General features: G+C 42.6%; 1 protein-coding gene across 1 annotated transcript in view; it reads right to left on the bottom strand.

Annotated features, from left to right (window-relative positions):
- The window catches only part of LOC101672053 (ribonuclease pancreatic), a 126,583-nt gene that overhangs the window by 24,250 nt on the left and 80,540 nt on the right, over positions 1 to 21,793 (bottom strand).

The raw sequence follows: 21,793 nt of genomic DNA, 5'->3' as shown, positions 1-21,793 counted from the left end.
TCCCCAATGTCCATAACCCAACTGCCTTCCCCATACCTCCCCTCCCCTGGGAGCCCCAAGTTGTTTTGTGAGATTAAGAGTCTCTTAAGGTTTGTCTCTCTCCTGACCCATCTTGTTTCATTTTTTCCTTCCCTACTCCCCACACCACCCACTTTGCCTCCCAAATTCCTCATATCAGGGAGATCATATGATAATTGTTTTTGTCTGATTGACTTATTTCACTCAGCCTAATACCCTCTAGTTCCAGCCACATTGCTGCAAATGGCAAGGTTTCATTTCTTTTGATGGCTGCGTAGTATTCCATTGTATATATATACACCACATCTTCTTTATCCATTCATGTGTTGATGGACAGCTAGGTTCTTTCCATAGTTTGGCTATTGTGTACATTGCTGGTATAAACATTTGGGTGCATGTGCCCCTTCGGATCACTGCATTTGCATCTTTAGGGTAATTACCCAGTAGTGTGACTGCTGGGTGGTAGGGTAGCTCTATTTTCAACTTTTTGAGTAACCTCCATGCTGTTTTCCAGGTGGCTGCACCAGCTTGCATTCCCACCAACAGTGTAGGAGGGTTTCCTGCCTCTGCTAAATAAATAAATCTTAAGAATTGCAGTTATCCAGAGGGTGAAGCATTTTTCTCAAAGTCTTCTTGGGGAGAAAGAAGTGAATTAACTCCACAGAAATCAGTCAAGAATTATTGACTGATTCCTCTATCTGTATTACCCACCTGGAAGAGGTGTCCAAAACTCAAGGTGAAAGTATGGTCCCACTGCAGTAAGAAGAGGGTTTGATGAGGCTGGAAACAACCTCAACATCTGATTTAAGAAGGCAATATGTTGGGGTGCCTGGGTGGCTCAGTGGGTTAAGGCCTCTGCCTTCGGCTCAGGTCATGATCCCAGGGTCCTGGGATCGAGCCCCAAATCGGGCTCTCTGCTCAGCAGGGAGCCTGCTTCCCTTCCTCTCTCTGCCTGCCTCTCTGCCTACTTGTGATCTCTGTCTCTCAAATAAATAAAATCTTTTAAAAAAAAGAAGGCAATATGTTAAATAACATCACTTTTTTTCTTCTTAGAGAAGTAACACATATTCAATTCAGAAATGTTAGGAATTTTGGAAAAATTACAAATCTTAAAATCACAAATCTTAAAAAAGACCAAAAATAAAAACAGCAGTGTTTGGGTGATTGAATTGATCAAGTGGCTGCCTTCTGTTCATGTCATAAACTCAGGGTCATGGGATGGAGTTCTGCATGGGACTCCTTGCTCAGTCTGCTTCTCCCTCTGAGCACCCCAACCCCAGGTTGTGGAAGCATGCTCTCTCTCTCAAATAAATAAATAAAATCCTTAAAACAAAGCAAAACCATAACCAAAGAAACTTAGTCAGCTGTAATCCAGACGAAGGTAAACACTCTTCATTTTCACAATTTCCAACCAGTATTTATTCTGATTGTATTTGAAATGAAAATGTGGGATAGGATATATAGCATTTTATCTTCTGCTTTTTTATTGTCTTAACAATATGAAGAGAATATTTTCCCATTTCCTTAGGCTTTCTCCTGGGGTGTATTTTATAGTGGCAACATTGTTTTCTAGGCGATGTAATGCCTAGATTTCAATATTCTTGAACTTCCTTTTTTTTAAAGATTTTATTGAGAGACCCCTGGGAGCCTCAGTCAGTTAAGCACCTGCCTTCAAGTCAGGTCATGAACCCAGGATCCTGGGATCCAGTCCTGCATCAGGCTCCTTGTTCAGGGGCATCCTGCTTCTCCCTTTGACAGTCACTCCCCCTGCTTATGCTTTCTCTCTGTTAAAGATTTTATTCACTTATTTGACAGAGAGAGACAGAGAACATGAATTTGGGGAAAGGGAGCATAAGAGCAAGAAGTAGATTTTTTGGGGAACAGGGAACCCAACAGGGGTTCGAGCCTTCAACGTCTGTCTGCTTTATCATTGGTCAAGAACAGAGAACTACGTGTTTTGAAATTTACTATGCTCAGTGAGTCTTATTTAATTAATTATTTACAGATTTTACAATTTGGTGTGTTCATGGCCCCACATAACTGCTCATTGGCCTTAAAATATTCAATCCCTGGGTTGGCTTGGCTAAGTAGTTATGTACAGGGTCTATCATCCATGAGAGTAGATCTCTGATTCAACCCATTGTCCTTCAGTTGACCTTAACTTTCTAAGGGGATATGTGACAGGCAGCAGGACCAGGAAATATGTAGAAATTTATTCTCTATGAAAACACTCATCTTTATATTGAGGAGAAGCCATCTTTGTAGCATGAGACTAATGGTGTCCTCTGAAGACAACCAAGAGGAAAAAAGCACATTCTCTAAAATTAGTGGTTGGGATTAGTGGCAATTACTGGATAATATATATCTCAGCCAAAAAAATTTATATGAGGATATTTAGCATACAGTAAATATGTTTCCTTACCTGCATCAAGTGTCTGTCCTAAAGGAGGGAATGAGGACCCAAAGAATAGGGCACCTGCATTTCCTTGGACAGATACTCTTCTCTCCTGAACCAGACCCCAGGCCCCCAGCACCTCCCATTCCCTGGGCTTGTCTCCATCTCTCCTTGCCCTTCCAAGCACTCCTGTGAGCAACTCACTCCATCATCACATCCTCCTGCCTTGTCACACATCTTTCTCTACCTTTCCCTTCTTTCCTTCCCTCCCGTCTCAGTGCCCTGGTCTAGCAGGTTCCCTTGGAGTTCTCTACAGATTGAAAATCTCATTTGGGGATTGCCATAGTGTACTAATGTATCCTCAGAACAAGAAAATATGTTTTTTAATACCCATTTCTATTGTTAATTTTCTTTAGTGAGCTTGACGTCTCTACCTTTACTGCTCCTTAGCTGGAAAATGAGGTGTTTAGCACGAATATCTTTAGAAGTTCTTTTCAGCTCAGACTTTATCTAGAATTTGAATACTCTAATTAGGGAACACGGGTGTGTGTGTGTGTGTCTGTAGAGGAAAGTGTATGGGAAGTTTGACTGAGATGCATTACTTATCTATGTAAATCTGATTTTCCTAAATCATTACAAATTCATGCAAAAAGGTATGATTATCTGAAATGAAATTGTTTTTACATACAGATTGCATCACTATTTAAGGCTATGCAAACCATTTTTAAGCTGATTTTATTCTAGGGGAGATACCAAGGCCTGTGGCTCAGAACTGTTGTTCAACTGAACAAGAGAAAAGATCAGCTCAAAAGACTAGAGGATGATTTCAAACCTCTAAGACCCTATAGCTTAGATGACTGGAGAATACACAGAGGTGCCTCTCAGCAGACATGAGTGTCAGAGTTTCCATCCTCAGCTGTCTCTGATAAAGTTTCTTCCCTTCATCTACCTTTGGTCTAATAAGCAGTCAAGAGGCCTGGAACATGACATCCGGAGGAAACTTTGTTTGACAGGTGCGGTGTATCCTAACATACCTTGGCTTCACTCATCATGTATATACATCATAACTTTCCACTGAGCTTTGGAAATGAAGGGGCCTGACACTGCGAGGGCGTACTGATTTCATTCTAGACATTTTTATGAAGCCTCACAACAGTGCTGTCCTCTGTCAGTAACCCCTTCTTCCACTTCCCTAGAGATGATACTGACTCTTACCTGTTCTCAGAATCTATGGTGACCTGCCATCCAACTGATTATATCCCTATCATAGAGAATTTTGTTGCTCACCTGGTGGTAAAGAAAGAATGGCTCCTAGTCTGAGGCTCAGCAGCGAGAGAAAGCGCATGCGTGGTGGGGGGGATGGCAGCGTGGAGGGGGCGGAGAGGGGGCGGCAACACACAGGGAAAGGGAGAGAATCTTGAGCCGACTCTGCACTGAGCATAGAACCCGACATGGAGGTTGATCTCCAGACCCTGAGATCATGCCCTAAGCTGAAATCGTGAGTCAGAGGCTTAACCCACAGAGCCACCAATGTGCTTCACTTTTTTAAAACCTTTTTCTAATGCTCAGTACACCCCCCACCCCCCCACCCCTATTGGGGAAGTCACTGATGAGTGAACAAATACAGTTGCTTTGCTATGACAGAGGAGTGCCAACCCACCTCCTCCGCTGCCTAGGATAACAATCTGACAGTGGGTAAACCATGGTCGGATATTCAGGCTCACACAATGTTAGAAAACACCACCAGCTACAGCGTCCATATGTATGCATGCTTCCAGGTTGGCCAGCACCACCGCATTCCTGTGTTCCAAGCTCCTGCTGGATATTCTACAGTGGCAGGACTCCCAACAGGAAACACACATTTATCTATATAAACAATAAATGCAAGGGGGCTAACAAAAGAGCTGTACACCAAGTGTCTCTGCTGTGGTGAAATCATTTAACTCAGAGACTGAAAAGCATCACACAACAATTTTATATAATATATAATTTATATGTGCATGCACGGTCAATTAAAAGAGCAAACATGATTTTGTTAATTGTGTTCATAAACACAGCTTGCAGGTCCTGAAGGAGGGAGAGGCAGAGGGAGAGGGATCCCAGGCAGATTCCCAAGCAGACTCCCGTGACATCTTCTGGTCTCTGACATAGCTCATCCCATCTTACATCCTGGAATAGAGCCCTGGAGCTTGGTGTTAGTGAAGGCAGAAGGGAAGGCTCCAGGCTTTCCTTCTTCATCCCAGGAATGGGAACAGATTGATGAGACTCACTTTTATTCTGCCAACGTGCTATAGTTTGGGATAGCACTCCAGAACCTCCCCCCCCCCATACTAAAAATCAACAGACGTGCCAAGAGAATTTAAAGAAGAGAGTCATCCTATGTTCATGTGTCTAAAGACTCAATATTATTAAGATGTGGATTCTCCCCAAATTGATCTATAGATTCCACTCAATCCTAATAAAAATCCCTGGAGGATAAGTTGTTTTTAAATTCATATGGAAATACAAAGAAACTAGCATTGCCAAAAGACTCTTTTTTTTTTTTAAAGATTTTATTTTTCAGTAATCTGTACCCCCAATATGGGGCTCAAACTCACAACCCCAAGATCAAGAGTCCAATGCTCTATCCACTGAGCCAGCCAAGGACCCCTAGGATATCCAAAACAACTTTAAAAAGAGCAAAGTTGAAAGGCTAATGCCATTAGGTTTCAAAACTTACTATGAAGTTGGGGTGGGTTGGGGGCAGTAAATCAGGATGGAGGGATTCTAAAGTAGTATGAAGAAAATTTAGGGAAAAGATGGATACCTTTACAATCTTGATGATGGTGGTGGTTTCATGAGTATATGCATATGTCCAACCTTGCCAGATTGTATTCTTTACATATACGTAGTGTACTGTGTTTCAGCTCTTTGTCAATAAAGCTGTAAACACCATTTAAAGAACTTATGTTCTTTATTTTATTTTTTTAAAGACTTTATTTATTCAGCAGACAGAGATCACAAGCAGGCAGAGAGAAAGAGAGGAGGAAGTAGGCTTCCTGCTGAAGCATTCAGCCCTGCTGATGCGGGGCTCGATCCCAGCATCCTGAGACCATGACCTGAGCTGAAGGTAGAGGTTTTAACCCACTGAGCCACCCAGGAACCCCAAGAACTTGTGTTCTTTTTAAAAGAAGTGTTAGGAGAATGAGTAGAAAAGCTACTAACTGTGAGAATATTTGCAAATCAGATGTCTGATTAATTTTGTATCTGATTTTAAATATGTATCTAGAATACATAAAGAAATCTCAAAACTCAGTATTTTATTTTTTAACTTAAATTTATCTTATTTTAAATTCAATTAATTATCATATAGTGTCTTATTAGTTTAAAAGGGTGGAGTTCAGTGACTCATTGGCTGTATATAACACCCAGGGCTCATTATATCACATGCCTACCTTAATGTCCATCAACCAGTAAACCCATCCCTCCTCCCCTCCAGCAATCCTCAGTTTGTTTCTTTTCTTTTCTTTTCTTTTCTTCTTTTCTCTTCTCTTCTCTTCTCTTCTCTTCTCTTCTCTTCTCTTCTCTTCTCTTTTGACAGACAGAGATCACAAATAGGCAGAGAGGCAGCCAGAGAGAGGGGAAAGTAGGCTACCCACTGAGTAGAGAGCCTGATGCAGGGCTCTATCTCAGGAACTGGGATCATGACCTGAGCTGAAGGCAGAGGCTTAACCCACTGAGCCACTCAGGTGCACCCCCCACCTCAGTTTGTTTCTTATGATTAAGAGTCTCTTAGGGCTTGTTTACCTCTCTGAGTTCATCCTGTTTTCTTTTTCTCTCCTTTCCTCTATGCTCCCCTGTTTTGTTTCAAATTTCCACATATGAGTGAAATCATATGATAATTGTCTTCCTCTGAATGACTTCTTTCATTTAGCATAATACCCTCTAGTTCCATCCATGTCATTGCAAAGGGCAAGATTTCATTTATTTATTTTTGGATGGCTGAGTAATAGACCATTGTGTATCCATACCACATCTTCTTTATCTATCCACTTGCCCATGGACATCTGGACTCTTTCCATAGTTTAGCTATGTGGACATTGCTGCTCTAAACATTGGGGTACAGATGCTCCTTCAAAACACTATATTTGTATCTTTGGGGTAAATGATTGTAGTGTAATTCCTAGGTCATAGGATGGCTCTATTTCTAATGTTTTGAGGAACCTTCATACTGTTTTCCAGAGTGGCTATACCAACTTGCATTTCTGCCAGCAGCGTTAGTGTTTCTCTGCATCCTTGCCAACACTTGTTGTTTCCTGACTTGTTAATTTTAGCAATTCTGACTGGTGTGAGGCGATATCTCATTGTGACTTTGACTTGTATTTCCCTGATGCCAAGTGATATTGAGCAGTTTGTCATGTGTCTGTTGGCCACTGGATATGTTCTTTGCAGAAATGTCTGTTCACGTCTTCTGCCCGTTTCTTGACTGGATTATTTATTCTTTGGATTTTGAATTTGATAAATTCCTTGTAGAGTTTGGTTACTAGCCCTTTATCTGGTAGGTCATTTGCAAATATCTTCTCCCATTCTATCAGTTGTCTTAGTTTTGTTGACAGTTTCCTTTGTTGTAGAAAAGCTTTTTATCTTGATGAAGTCCCAAGAATTCATTTTTGCTTTTGTTTCCCTAGCCTTTGAAGATGTGTCCAGTAAGCAGTTGCTATAGCTGAGGCTGAACAGGTTGCTGCCTGTGTTCTTCTCTAGGAGTTTGATAAATTCTTGTCTCATGTGTGGGTCTTTCATCCATTTTGGGTTCAAAACTCAAAATTTAGTAATTGGAAATCTAAATATCCAAGTGTTCAATACCATTGGTCATTAGGGAGATGCAAATTAGAACCATTACACACTTAACTCTAATAGTCAAAAAGACAACGACTGACCATAGCCCAAACCGTCAAAGATGTGGAACAACTGCAACTTCACTGCTGGGGGAAATAAACCGCCTCCTGGGGGACTACAGCAGGAGCCCCCCTGGGGGAAGGCATACCTAGAGCAGGTTCTGGAGCTTGCTTTCCCACCCAGGTGGCCAGTAGTGCCCACGTGGGAGAAGCTGTCAAGTACCAGGCCCAGGTCACCGTGAGCTGGACCAGATGGACCCAGACAGCCACCCTGCCCTGTGCTTGCCGAGATAGCAGGGAGATGTGGTGTGATGAACCTTATGCTCCTGGAGCCAGGTCTGTGCAGAGACCCTGGTCCCACTACCCCTGCCAGGCCCCGTCCTCTCTGCTTGGAAAGCTGCATGTTAAAAACGGGTCAGTGTGAAAATAAATAAGTAAGCACAATAAAATGGCATGTTTTTGCTCTCAAGAGCGAATTTTTCCACCCTAGAGGCGCTATCACTTCCCTTAATGAAGTACGTACTAACTGACCTTCAAACTCCACTTCTGAGGAATTTCCCTTTTTATTCCTACCACAGGTGTTCACAGGGCAGAGTCAACTCCTCTCCCTTGCCAGCATGGAAGAATTCTGAAAGCCTGGGCCTACCAATTAATAACTACTTCTAAGAAAAATTGGTTTCAAGCTACACCATTACATTCAGCCAAAAATACCTGAGCAGTTCTCTGCAGAACTGTCCTGGTCATCGAAAACAAGGATAGTTTGAGAGACTGTCATAGTCAGGAGGAGCCTAAGGAGACAGGTAATGAAATGTCAAGTGTGTCCTGGATGGAACCCTGGCACAGATAAAGGATGTTGGTAAAAACTAAGGAAATCTGAATCAAGTATGGGTTTCAGTTCAATCATACTAAGAATAAAACAACTAAAATACTCCCCTGCTTTCCTTTGTCTTTGGGAGTGAACACTTTGGGACTCCCTCCTGGTGAGCTGGTTTGATTAAAACAAAGAGACAACTCATGGAATGGGAGAGGATATTTGCAAATGACAGTACAGACAAAAGGTTGATATCCAGGATCTATAATGAACCCCTCAAACTCAACACACATGAAACAGGCAAGCATATCAAAAAATGGGAAGAAGATATGAACAGACACTTTTCCAATCAAGACATACAAATGGCTATCAGACACATGAAAAAATGTTCATCATCACTAGCCCTCAGGGAGATTCAAATTAAAACCACATTGAGATATCACCTTATACCAGTTAGAATGGCCAAAATTAACAAAACAGGAAACAACATGTGTTGGAGAGGATGTGGAGAAAGGGGAACCCTCTTCCACTGCTGGTGGGAATGCAAGTTGGTGCAACCTCTTTGGAGAACAGTGTGGAGATTCCTCAAGAAATTAAAAATAGAACTTCCTTATGACCCTGCAATTGCACTCCTGGGTATTTATCCCAAAGATACAGATCTAGTGAAAAGAAGTGCCATCTGTACCCCAATGTTTATAGCAGCAATGGCCACAGTCGCCAAACTATGGAAAGAACCAAGATGCCCTTCAACGGACGAATTGATAAGGAAGATGTGGTCCATATACACTATGGAGTATTATTATGCCTCCATCAGAAAGGATGAATACCCAAGTTTTGTAGCAACGTGGACGGGACTGGAAGAGATTATGCTGAGTGAAATAAGTCAAGAAAAGAGAGTCAATTATCATATGGTTTCATTTATTTGTGGAGCATAACAAATATCATGGAGGACAAGGGGTGTTAGAGAGGAGAAGGGAATTGGGGTAAATTGGAAGGGGAGGTGAATCATGAGAGACTATGGACTCTGAAAAACAATCTGAGGGGTTTGAAGTGGCGGGGGGGGGGGGGAGGTTGGGGTACCAGGTGGTGGGTATTAGAGAGGGCATGGATTGCATGGAGCACTGGGTGTGGTGCCAAAATAATGAATACTGTTTTTCTGAAAATAAATTAATTAATTAAAAAAAAAAAACTGTAGCTGGAACACAGCATTAGTGGAGTTCGGGACATGAATTGGCAGCCTGCCCTGCACTCTCACTTACTGTGAGTTTACCAACTGTTGTTGGTAAACTGTTATTCGGATGGTACTACACAACATGACTGCAGGAAGGGAAGAAAGAACATCCCCACGTTTGGGTAAAAGCTGGGGCCCTGGGCTGCTATATTGGTCAGTATTTCCCTTAAAAGCTTTGTGGGACAAATCTCCCTGCTTCGGGTTTGTTGTTGTTGTCGTTGTTAAAAACAAGCGATAAATTGGAATGGGTCAGGAATTCAGATAGGCCATAGTGAGGGCCCCTTGTCTCTGTTCCAACAACTGAAGCCACAGCTGGAAGACTGAAAGGTTAAGAGTTGGAATCATCTATAGCCTCATTCACCCACAGGATGAGTGATTGATGTTGGCTGAGACCTTAGGTGGCCTAGGTCTTAGGTGGCTGGAGCATCAATGCAAGGCCTCTCTGGGTGGCATGGGTTTCTTCAGAACATGATGATTGTATCCCAAGACAGAAACGGAGAACCAAGCAGAAGCTGTATCACTTCTTATGACTTGGCCTTGGAAATCATGCGAGAAGTCACTTTGATTCTATTCCTTGGAAGTGACTTCCTAAAACTCACCCATACTCAAGTAATGGTAACACATACCATATCTTTTAACAGAGAAGAATTAATATCACACTGTAAGAAGAGCATGTAGAATGGTATATGTTGGTGTGGCTACATTTGGGAAAATATAATCTGCTCTGATCAGTTTGAAGAAATTATGGAAAAATTGAAAATGTATAGGACATGGCAATTCCACATCTAGATGTACCTTGTTAAAATTTTTCTACACGTGCACACAGAGACATATAGAAAGATATTCATTGTTACATCGCTTGGAAACTTTTGAAATATTCCAAATATTCGCCAACTGAAGATTACTAAAGGAATGGTGTTTTATTGATACAAAGGGACAACAATACATCACAGCAAAGAAAGGAATGAGAAACATACATTTTAATATTGAGACTTAAAAGCACTAATGATTGAACAACAGAGCAAATTGCAGAAAGATTTGACCCATATGACAGAATTTGTGTACATTTCTTTTCTTTTTTCTTTTTTTCTGTTTTATATTAGCATATAATGTATTATTTGCCCAGGGATACAGGTCTGTGAATCATCGGGCTTACACATTTCACAGAACTCAGCATTGCACACACCACCCAAAGTCCATAACCCAGCCACCCTTTCCTCTACCTCCCTCCCCTCAAGCAACTCGCAGTTTGTTTTGTGAGATTAAGAGTCTCTTACAGTTTGTCTTGTGTACATGATTGTAAAATTTCTCCCAGAGCACTAGATTTTGCTTATAAATATATTAGACATGAAGTACAAATGTAAAAATAGGACTGGATACACTCCAATTTTATGCTTTCATTTGTGAAGCGTTAGGAGGAGTGAGAATGGAGAGAAGAAAAAAGTGGATGCTAAGGTTTTTATATTTTATTTATTGACAAAATGCTAAGCAAATGAAAAACGATGTTTATTAGTGTTGCGTACCATATATTGGCTTGTATTGATCTACATGGCTTAAATTTTGAAAAGTAATTAATCACCTTAAACATGAAATGAGCCCATGAAAGGGCAGGGGAAAGACATAATAATACCTACCAATAAAAAAAAAAAAATAAAACCAACCAAGAAGCATAAGGAACTGCAGAAGACTCCCCATTCCCCTGAGTTTAGCTTCTCCTCTCTTGTGAGGCTTTCTGGCCCCTCTCCTTTCACCCTCACACTGGGCTGTCCTTTGTAGGTGTGCCTTAATTGTGGACAAACAGCACTTTCTGTTTTTGTTAGCACTGGGTAGATAGTATGGCATTTTCAAAAATAACCTTACAAATTGAAAAGATGACTTACATAAAAAAGCATTCATACTAGGAAATTAATGAATCCAAACAGGTTTAGATTATCTATCTCCGTCCTTCCCTATGGAAGTAGCTAAGGCGTCCGTGTAAGACAGGAGGTCAGGCTGTCAGAGCAGTTCCTTGTTTTCACTGGACCTGCATCTTCTAATCAACATAAATTCTCCTTTATTCCTTTAAAGTACCATGTCATTGGATTCAATTCTCAAATTCTGTAGGTGATATATTTTGAATTGTGTCCTTAGCTCATTTTCTCAAAACTATGACATTTCTAAGCAAGGGCTCACTGTCTTGGAATGAGGTCTGGTCTTAGGATGCCACCAGAGCCACAGATCCTGAAGCTCCTCAGAGTTTCCTACGCTGGGAGGAAAGGCAAAGGGTCAGGAAAGCCTGGAAGGGGAGACACAAGATGGGTACAAGTGTGGGTCTCAGTCCAGGCCATGCTGGCTCTGGTGTTCTCCAACCACTACAGGTAGACTTTTAAGGAGTGCCTTGAAAGGGGTTGCCTGGTTGGCTCAGTCTGTACAGCATGAGATGGTTCATCTCAGGGTCATGGTTTGGAGACCCAAGTTCACTATAATTTGTTTTAAAAAAAAGTTAAATGAAAAGTTAAAAGGTCAAAAGTTAAAGTTAAAACTTCAAAAGTGTTGCAAAGTGTGTGGGTGGGCATCCCTGACATGGGGGCCAAGATTCCAGAGACCCCACTTTTCTGTGTAAGGGCAGTTCCAGCTCTAATCCTATCTCCTGTGTGGCCACAGAAGAAGGCTCCAGAAGGTACATTTGTGCCATTGAACTCTGTCTGAGCGATATGATTGACTGATGCAGGTGGGTCAACCAGACATCCTTCAGCAGGAAATTATATTTAAGGGAGAAGTAGAAAGTGAGATGAACATGGGCTCACCATGTGAAACAGAAGGGTCAAGGAAATGAATCTGCTATACCCAGACTGAGGGAATGCATAGAAAAGAACACTGATGAGAGATCCAAGAGGTCAAATATCTTTCCAGACCTGAGTCCATGTTATCCTGAGGCACTAGTTACAAATTCTCAGCCTGCTGGGTATCTTCCTTCCTACTGAATTCTAGCCACCTAGGTCAGCCACAGCCAGAAGACAACATCCATGGAATAGTTTTTTTGACCAAAAGTAGCGGACCTTTTCTATACAGGCCAGACAATAACTATTTCATCTTTGTGGGCTACATGTGGTGTCTCTCTTCCTATTTCTTCCTTCTCCTCCCCTCCCCCTTGTTCAGTAGTCCCACCTCTAGATGGACAGTAGTTCCTGTATCAGACTGCCCGTTACAGTCAGGCAGGGACCTTTAAAAAATATTCCATCAAGCCGGGCCCCATCCTCAGAAATTCATTTGGTTGTTTATTAAGTGTTCATCAAATTTATTAATGGGACAAACAGCTTCTCTGTCTCTCCATTACTGTCACACTGCTTCCACACTCACAACACCTCTGACCCCAGATATGCGGCGGGGGTGTATGTGTGTGCGGTGGAGGTGGTTTCCTACAACAGGCAACTCTGGGGCATTGGCTGGATATTCTACAATTTAACTCAATTCTGACACTACTTCCCTGGAGATAGTGTCAGCTCCCCCAGATTAGGGATTCATTCCCCGAGGCTCACCCAATCCAGATGTCAATCGCAAGTCTCCTGATTGCCTGGCTATAAGTTTCAGCTTTCCCCCTACCCCCTTGTTTGTTGGATTGGTTTGCTAGAACCACATACAGAACTCAAGGAAACACATATGCTTTACCGTTTTTGAAGGCATGTGATAAGGAGAGAGATGCACAGCCAGATAAAGAGTTATGTTGGGTAAGGTCTGGGAGTATCCCTAAAGATTAAGCTTCTGTCCTCATGGAGTTGGTGTGCATCACCCTCCCACTGTAGATGATGTAGGAAGGATGTTAGGGCTTAAAGCCAGTGACCAAAAATGAATTCTTGAGATGTCTTTGGCACAAAAAAGGGGCTTTATTAAAGCAGGGGGACAGGACCTGAGGGCAGATAGAGCTGCACTGAGATCATGAGGAGTGGCCCATTATATACTTTCAAGTTTGGAGAGCTTTAGGGATAGGGTAAGTCTCTAATGAACTGGGCAGGAAGGTTCCAGGATCTTGAAGGGGCTAGCTATTGCCAGGAAGAGATCATTTATTACTGTCTTGTAAAACTTCATCATGAGGTCTTTCAGATTTATATCAGTGGGCCATATGCTTGGGGATCATGTCATCATATATCTTGGGGAGGAGTAGAGATAATGGAAATCCCCAAAGGACTTTTATATGTTATAGTAGACTTACAGGATCCTGAAGATCAGGCTATGATTGCCAGTTGCCCTTGTCAAAGTAGTAACATTGATGCAGCTGAGTTCTTAGAGGAGTGTCACTCTGCTTGTGTCAAGGACTTGTCATGGGCTGTAGGGAGTAAGGAAATTTAGTTTTTCTTTCCTTTTGTTTCCCACATCATAAATGTGTTTCTAACCCAGGAGTTCCTCTAACCCCGAACTCTTGGGCTTTTTATAAAGGCCACCTCACACAGGCAGGGCAATTATTACCTCCATTTCCAGCCCCTCTCCCCTCTCTTGAGGATGGGGGTGAGGCCATCATGACTACATCTTGCTGGTGATCAGCCCCATCCAGAAACCTCCCAGGTGGCTGCCAAGGGTCTCTTTCTTATAAGAAAAGATGTTCCCAGTGCTCCTATCACTTAGGAATTTACAAGGCTTTCAAGAGCCCTGTGCCAGGAATCAGAGGCAGAAATCAACATATATTTTCTACTTTCTCAATGGGATCCAGTCACTGACTTTGTTTTTTATAAAGCTCCCAGATGAACTTCATATGAAACCAGAGTTGAGAGCGGCTGGGATATTTGCTGAAATATTAAGGTTTGCAACTTTTGTGTCATTCCTATAATGACTGTCAGGTCATTGAAGCTGACTTAGGAATATACCTAAATGAATATCTGATTTAGTCAATTATCTTGACTGACCCACAATACCTGATTACATGCAGAAAATAACACAAATCTGAGAGAGTCTACCCTGGTCTGGTCTTAATTCAGAACAAATGCCTCTGGGCATAAAAGGTTTTCTTCAAGTTATTTTCATTCTTATTCCCTCCCACAATTTCTTCAATTAATGTGTTCTGTAATACATAAATAATGATTGTTGAGAAATAGTTGAGTAAGGTAGAGTAACTGAGTGGTTGGGTGAAAGGAAATTCAGCCTTTTACTAGGTTACTTTCTCCAAGAATCTGCTGAAGTGTCCAGGAATATTTATACAATACCTAAGTTCATTGTGATTACTGATCAGGTCAATTCACCTCTTTCCCTGAGGATGATGCTATGTTCCTACACTGGTTCCTATGGAATGTGAACACAGATCCTTGTTTCTACTCCCCCTGCGCTTGGCTTGAATACTTTGAACCTAAGCAATGTAAATGTCACTCTGCTTAAGATTAATACTATTGAAAGCTGCTCTAAAGTGGCAGACTGAAGTCCCATGGGAGAAGTTCCCCTACTGGGTACCCACTTTCTCAAGTGCCAGGTTGTCCTGGCCTTCTTAAGTCTTCCCACTGAGAGGGGCCTTGAGTATTTAGCACCCTTGGAATCCAGGCTTTTGAAACCCGAAGCTTCATATTTCTGTCTTTGTTTCTCGTCCTGACATAAAGATGTGGCATGAAGGAGAGTGAGTCTGACTAGTACAGCTATTAAAGGAATCGCTTGGTTTGGAAAGAACCATTGTGCAGCACAGATAACTGATACACTTGTAACTACTTCAGTAGGTGGCCTTTTGGATAGGCATTATGTTTGGCTGCTACTCAAGGACAGATCAGGCTACAAAGCACTTTGACCTACCCTGGACTGTTAACCCAATGAGTTAGTAGTTGGCAGGGAAATGGAAAGGTATGAGGAGTGCCAGAATAGGCCACCTCCAAATAATCCTTTCTGGCCCAAGAATTATGTTAAGCTGTTTATTGTGAGAAAGTGTAGACCAGGAGAAGTTCTGAAAGCAGAGGAGAGGTTACACTTTTGGAAGGCAAATTTACATTAGAAAAGGGTCCAGTACAGGAAGTGAGCCATGTCAGGGGTCACTTTCATCTGGGAGAGTCATCTTCATGACAGGACTAATTTCCTTTCACAAACATTTCCTCCTCTCACCTTCCTCTGAATTGCATTTCCCTCTTTTAAAGCCCTAGATCCCTATCCTTTCCTTAGCCCAAGATGGTCCATAAGTCCCAGGTGGATAGCTGCTTTTTAGTCTCATATTTTTGTGGGGATCCACTATGTATTTATATAATTAAAATAGTTTTTGTCCTGTTACTCTGCCTGTTTATACTGGGGGTGCGGGCTCACAGCTAAGAACCTAGAATGGTAGAAGGAAAATTATTTTTCCTCCCCTACATCTGTACCTAGGTTCTTAATCTCAGGCATTTTCTGAATCCCAGTCCCTTAATTTCTATGTCTTCTACCTCTTCAAAAACACCATTACTTTTGTGAGATTTCAGTGTTTAAGTAAGACATGCATGTTTTTAGCTCCCCTGTATTTTTTTCCACTTGGTCTATGCTTTCTTTCCATGCATTGCAATAGATCATGGGAGAATTGATTCTAAGGCTACAGGGGTTTATTCTTCTTACTACTACTGACATTTAAAATTATCTGATGAGATATGGAAACCAAGAGTAAAGATGTAGGATGCATTGGTTGTCAGTGTTAGAACCTGTGTGAAAGTACTGTGGACATTTTATGAAATATCTGTGCCACCTCCAAATAAACATAGGTCATGGTTTCAAGGGAAATATGTAAAAGCCATGAGTAGAGTTTGATGAGATGGAGGATATTCTTGCTCCAAAGTTCCAAAAAGACACAGGGGTGAGAGAAGTGGGCAGAGGCCCCGGGTTGCAGAATAACATCAAAGGATGCCTAAGGCCCAGCTAGTTCTCCTAAGAATGTCAGCAAATGCAATCTAGATGGCTCCATGCTGGCAATGATGTGAAAGGCATCCCAAACACACACACTCAAGGTCATTAAAATGCAGCAGAAAGTGATTTTATTACTGTGAACAGAATGCCACAAACTTGGATGATGTCCCAAGATTAAAAATATGGGGGCTTGGGTCTTTCCTTGCCCCTTTCCCTATTGCCCTTCTCCAAAACACACAAAGCTCCAAAGCAGAAAGGAATTCTATTTGTTTTTGTCCCCAGCTCTAGTCTGGAATCATGGCCCCATAATTCTCTCATTCCCCTCCTTCTTTCTTCTATGGGAACCATGGAAATCAACAATGAAAAAAAAAAAAAAAAGGCAGAAGGGAGCACAAGAGAACAAGTGTGAGGCAAAGTAATGGGAAATGTAGTCTAATCAAACCATCCAGGGGGCTGTGATCTGGTACTGTTTAAGTGTACAGGAAGCATACTATTGGGAGGGTAACCTGGCTGAAACTTGTTAAATTTAACAAGGTAGAATGGGTTCTGGACCATAGCCTTGTAGCGGCAGTCACACTGTCCCTCCAGAGTGACAGCAGTAAGTCATGTTAATACAATTCACACTCCAGTGACAGTTTTTCTGGCCAGTCTCACAGTCTTTCTTGGGCAAAAGACAAGTAGCAGCCGCGTTCTGGAAGGTGTTGTGCAGAACGGTGTTTGAAGGTTTACAAGTCAGAGTATAATTATTGGCCCCACTCATTTCTGTCTTGCATTGGACAGGACCTGCTCTTACACGCTGACTTTCAAACCCTTGAGCCCTCTCAGGTTTGGAGGACTAGCAGCAAGTGGCACTGGCCCCCATGATCCCAGCAGCACCAGGAGGAGAGGAAATGGTCCCAGAAGATCCAGCATCATCTCTTCTGTGTGGGAAGAGGGAAGAAAGTGAGAGAATGATAGTAGTAGAAGCAATAAGAGCAAAATTATCATAGCGACCATTTAGATCTTCCTTGGGCCTTTCAAGATTTCTTGTCCATCTTATTTATTTATTTATTTATAAAATCTATTTAAAAAAAAAAATCTTTCCAACATGGGTCTCACAATTCTATGAAGTTCCTAAAGCCCAATCACGAGGAATGTGAATTAAGATGATCTTTTCTTTGACTGACAGATCCCATTATTCTCTTTGTCCTGTGCAATGGGTCCAGAATCATGCCTCTTCCCTCCTCCCTCCTGAATAATTTCTCCTCCATCTATTTAACCTGGGCTATCATGGTGGCCATCACCTCGGCTCTATCTCCCCAACCCCCAGGCTTCTCCTCTTACCAGGTCTCCTTGCTGGGAGTCCTGCTGAGGACAGAGGCAGTGGTTAGTCCCAGGCTCAGAGGCTTTTGTCTGCTTTTCCTCTTCCAGGTATGCCAGCGTGGCCTGCCTACAGTAGAGAAGGATTCTGAGCCCAAGGAAAGAGGAAAGGGAAACCTGGGGCTTGGAAGATGCCCTTCTTGTGCACAGTGTGGATGAGACCCCACATCCTCCAACTCACTGTTTAAAGCCAGTATCCCTGCAGATGCAGGAAGACCAAGTCTCCTTAAAGGAACAAACGAGAAGTGATAACTTCCTCAAAGAAATTGTGAGGAAATGGTGATTTCCTGATATGGGTTTGGTGCTTCCTTCTCTATAGGAAGCTTCAGTGTTTTGAACCTCTATGCTTTCAGTTCTTTAGGAGAAAACACCCAAGGTAAATTTGATACAATAGCTGCCAGGTACCTGGTAATGTTGTGAATTGCAACAGCAGACTCCATTGAATTATTGATTTATGGGTATGTTGTTGGTCCAGACTCTGGGCTTCTCATGTATCTTGATGGATCTGATCCCAGATCCCAAGTTGTGCCTCACTCTTCAGAAGACTCTTATCTCCAGATTTTTCTAGGACCTCCCAACAACTTTCTGGAACCTCCTTAGCTTCCTTTCATGTGTATAAGTTGTCCTGTATAGATTCAAGAATTCATAATCTAATGAAGGGGATGGTCAGATTAATAGAAACATAAATGGTATATTAACAACTGTAAATAGGTCTTTTGGCTGCAGTGGAGGAGGTGCCAGACGGCTCTGAGGAGCTGGTAGATAGAAGGCTCTGACACCTGAACTTATTTTCAGATTAATAAGAAGTTAGGTGAAGAGGATGGTTATGGCATCCCATGGGGGAACTGCATGTAAGAGGAAGCCAGAAGCTGGTTCCTGGACCCATTCTGCCATAAGGATCACTGTAATTTTATTGTTTGTGTGGTACACTTAGGTCTAAGTTGTGCTGTTTCCTACTTAATTATGTGTTACGTACTCTGTTTGAAAAACTTATTTTTTCACTTGAAAGAGAGAAAAAGAGAGAGGGCACGAGTGTGTGGAGGGGCAAAGGGAGAGGAGGGAGACTCCCCTTCCAGCACTTTGTCCTATTGGGGCTCACAGTCCCACCACCCATGAGATCAGGACCTGAGTGCAAACCAATTGGAAAGTCAAATGACGGAGATACACAGGTGCCTCTGTTTTCCTTACCTTTTTTTTTTTTTTTTAAGTTTTATTTATTTATTTACTTGACAGAGAGAAAGATCAGAAGTAGGCAGAGAGGCAGGTAGGGGTTGTGGGGAAACAGGCTCCCTGCTGAGCAGAAAACCCAGTGTGGGGCTTGATCCCAGGACCCTGAGATCATGACCTGAGCTGAAGGCAGAGGCTCTAACCCACTGAGCCCCCCAGGCGCCCCCTGTTTTCCTTACTTCTTAACCTTCAGCACAATCAATCATTAATTTTGTCTTTTTACTTCTACTCTGGGTTACCTACCTACCTGGATTGTAGAAACATAACAGAGACCAGACAGAAACATGTATCTTGATGTATCCGATCCCAGATCCCAAGTTGTGCCTCACTGTCCAGAAGAATGCTTATCTCCAGATTTTCCAAGGACCTCCCAGCAAGTGTCAAGAAACCCCTTAGCTTCCTTTCATGTGTGTAAGTTGTCCCTTATAGATCAACAGGGTAAGAGGGCAAGGCAGCTTTGGGAATGATCCCCTTCTTTCTCTTTGGGCTGCTCTCTAGACTACAAAGCTTTCCTTGCTTTAAATCCAGTGTCTCAGAATTTGGCTTGCTGCACATTGCATACATGTACAAGTTGGAGTATGGCAACGGAGAACCATAGGCATGAAGGAGAAAGGCCAGTTTAGGGTATTTGCCTCTTCGGTCTGTTCTTGCTTTTCCACTGGTGCTGTAATACACTTATTTGGGATCTTCTTGTTTTTTGGAGGGCTCACAGAAAAGTCTCCTACAGGGACTCCCTGCCTCTAGTCTCTTTTCCTTCCAATCTGTTCTACACATCCCTTCCAGATTAGTACTCCTTGAGCATCAATAGAATAGGGGAACACTCTTGCTTTTTAATGTCTTTAGTTATCTACAGGATAAAAATGACGTCTTTTCAGTGCAAAATCACAAGATATAAGGTTAATATACAAAAATCAACTGCTTTCTTAGGTACCAGTAACGAACAATTGAAATTTGAGACTTTTTGTGAAGGAGGTCTTTTGCATATCTGTGTTTGATGAGCTCCATGGTGAATCTCAAACCCATTCCTAGTGGAGAAACATTTTCTCTGGCTCATGCTGATTTTCACCCAGTGCCCAAGCTCTCAAGACTGCCCTTCTGCCTGATTCCTGAAACAAAATTTCTACCTTCTCTTGAAACAGGGAGTTGAATGACTGACTGCTACCAGAAGTAAAGTGCAAGACAGATTGGGGAGAACACAACTGGAAGAGTCTACCTCTCCTCCCTATCTCTCTTAAATTATCCCAAATCTAACAAGTGTAGTGGAGGAATAATATCCATTCCTTCTACCCTTCTAAGTTTTCAGCTGGGGCCCTATAATAAAAAAACAAACAAATTAACAAGAGAAAAGAATACCCATTTATTTCCTATAGGTTTAAGAGGAGAGCCTTCCCAAGGAAATAAGGCCCTAAAGAAGTGGTTAAACCTGAGTGTGTGTATGCCAGGTTTGATGAAAGGTGGAAAGTGGTGGAAGGATGTGCTAGAACAAAGGGTACAAGCTAAGTGTAGTAAATGGGGGGGGGGAACTTAGCAAGATGTTTGTTCAGTTGTCACTCCATTTTTGCAGATAATGACACTCCTTTCCTCTGGGTGCCGGAAACCCTCTCCCAGGAGGGTTTTATGACCTGCTTCCAGAGAAGGTCAGTAAGTCTTTCCTGTACCTGTCCTTTCTCAAATTTCTTCAACTTAAAAGATTGAATTTGCCAAGTTGCCATATTCTGTAATAGCCTGTCCTGAACTCTGTCAGAAGCTGTGTGTGATGTGAGTGGACACTGGTGGTTGTCTTGGCCCTTGCTCCAGCCCTACAATCCTAAAGCAAGTTCAGGGCATTGGATATGTCCATTGTGTGGTCTCTGTTGCAACATGCCTGTGTTTTCTCCACACTGCTGCCTGGCTGGAAGGGGATTAGTTCGAAGGCCTGCTATTTGGGCTGTTTCTTTCTCTAGACTTTTATATGCTTGCTGACTGCAAAAGTAGTGGTGCCAAATTCTTGTTACCGAAATAACAGAACATTAGTATCTTGAATCATACACTATATTCCGTCATATTCAACCTCTTAGAACACTCCCTCTCCCCTGGTTGCTGAGGTCTTTGTGTGTCAGGCACCTGCCAGGTGAGTGAGAACAGTGAGTCAGAGACTGATACTACATGATGAGCACCACGTTCCTTTTAAGGTTTAGTTTTATTGTTTCTGCAGAGCTATGGGCCTGATTGTCAGAATGGCTCCCCAGGCTTAGGCCATTGCTCACTTCAGGCATTTGGTGTCTTTTTGTTTTTGTCCAGTTGCTAGGTCAGACTATCTTATGACTTCCTTCTTCTTTCCAAATAAGTCATAAGGAACTCTTTCTATTTGTTTTGCTGTGTGGGTCCTGAGTTTTCCATATTTCCCCCTAGACCTTATCCCTTTAACTGTCTATACAATTTACATACTTATTATATTTTTTGTCTTTTGTTTGTTTGCTTGTTTGTTCTGCTATTCCTCTAGCGTGTAGGTACTCAAATGATTACTGAATAAGGCTCTGCCAACGAAAGGCCCACTGCCACTACACAATATTCCTGAGATGTCAAGGTCACGGACTGATGTGGGCTTCTGGCTAGCCATGACCAGTTCCTCACTCAACTGAATCTCCACTCTGGCCATCCATGAGGCCTAATGGGGGGCCTGGAGGAGACACCCCCTTTCCTCTATGTGGCAAGTGTAGCTGATCCAACCGCTCTTTATCTGTGGGCACCTCAGTTCTTCTTTTTAATGCTTTCTCTCGGAAATCCGCAGCCGTCATCGACCCCCGGCCCACCGCCTCTCTCCTAGCCTTTCCAGAGGCTGAGGCCTTGACCATGAAGAGGAGCTGATGCTGGCCGCCCTCATCAACCCTCAATAAACGCGCGTGTAAATGCGCTTTTTTGCGCCAGCAGGGGGCAGGAGCTCCCCAGCAATCCATTTCTGGGCGCGCCCTGCTCTGGCTGTTTCCCCGCCCGGCCCCCGCTACTCCCCAGCTCCCCTCCCTCTTGGGCACAGTGAGGAAGGACGCCAGGGCCCGCCCGGGGAATCTTCGCGCACGGGGCCGTGGGTG

The sequence above is a fragment of the Mustela putorius genome, unplaced genomic scaffold (genome assembly GCF_011764305.1).
Source record: "Mustela putorius furo isolate JIRA1106 unplaced genomic scaffold, ASM1176430v1.1 tig00537269_pilon_pilon_pilon, whole genome shotgun sequence".
Taxonomy (NCBI): domain Eukaryota; kingdom Metazoa; phylum Chordata; class Mammalia; order Carnivora; family Mustelidae; genus Mustela; species Mustela putorius.
The sequence above is the reverse complement of the archived record's forward strand: the minus strand, read 5'-3'. Positions and strand labels throughout refer to the sequence as shown.